Consider the following 1238-nt stretch of genomic DNA (forward strand, 5'->3'; position numbering starts at 1 on the left):
TATATATATATATATATTTTAATATACATGTCCACATATGTACACATATTATTATTTCCTCACCTTTGTTACTAGTATAAATATGGGCATGTAAAAAAATGTCTTGTGCAGAGATTTCAATATGGTTTCCAAAAACTAAAAAAAAAAAAAAAAAAAAAAAAAACTTGTGCAGAGATTTCAATATGGTTTCCAAAAAAAAAAAAAAAAAAAAAAAAAAAAAAAAAAAAAAAAAAAAAAAAAAAAAAAAAAAAAAAAAAAAAAAAAAAAAATATAAAAATATATATATATATATTTATTTATATTTTTTTATTTATTTTTTTTTTTTTTTTTTTTTTTTTTTTTTTTTTTTTTTTTTTTTTTGTTGTCCATAATAATATGTTTCTTTCCTTTTTAATTTTGAGATAATTTGTTATTCTTATATACCTTTCATATAAGGAAAGAATACATTCAAATAATTTGTTGACACACACACATACATATATATTAATTTATTGAAATAGTAAAAGATATACACACACCAAAAAATTTAATTAAATCAAGTAAAAGGAATTATATATATATAATATATATTATAATATATATATATATATATATATATTTATATATACAAATGTTCATATAATAAAAAAAAAAAAAAAAAAAGGACATATATATAATACCCATATAATATGTTTTCTTTCTTTTTCATAATGGTTATATATATTCATATTTCTTAATTTAATACCAAATAAAAAAAAAAAAAAATAATATATATATATATATATTATATATATATGTGTGTGTGTATTAATTAAAAAGAATATATATTACACCCAATATTATGATTTAATAGGAATAATAGGAAAATAAAATAAAAAATTCAATAACATGAATGTATATTTATACAATATAAAATAATATGTGTATGTATATTATTACGATACCTTAATTTTATTTTTATATATATATATATATATTTATATGTATATATTATTAGGATATTGCACTGAAAAATAAAAAAATAAGGAAAGGGATCTCCCAATAATTAATATAACCATATGAGAAATATTATGAAAAGGGTTAATATATACATATATATATTATAATACATATAATATGTATAATCACACATTATTCTTTTAAGACAAAAATTATAAAGTTTATAAAAACATTGATAATTAAAAATAATAATATTAAACAAATGTATATTCACACTTTTATATAATAAATAAAAATATACTTTCTTTCTTTCTTTTTTT

The sequence above is a fragment of the Plasmodium reichenowi genome, chromosome 10, assembly GCF_001601855.1.
Source record: "Plasmodium reichenowi strain SY57 chromosome 10, whole genome shotgun sequence".
Taxonomy (NCBI): Eukaryota; Apicomplexa; class Aconoidasida; order Haemosporida; family Plasmodiidae; genus Plasmodium; species Plasmodium reichenowi.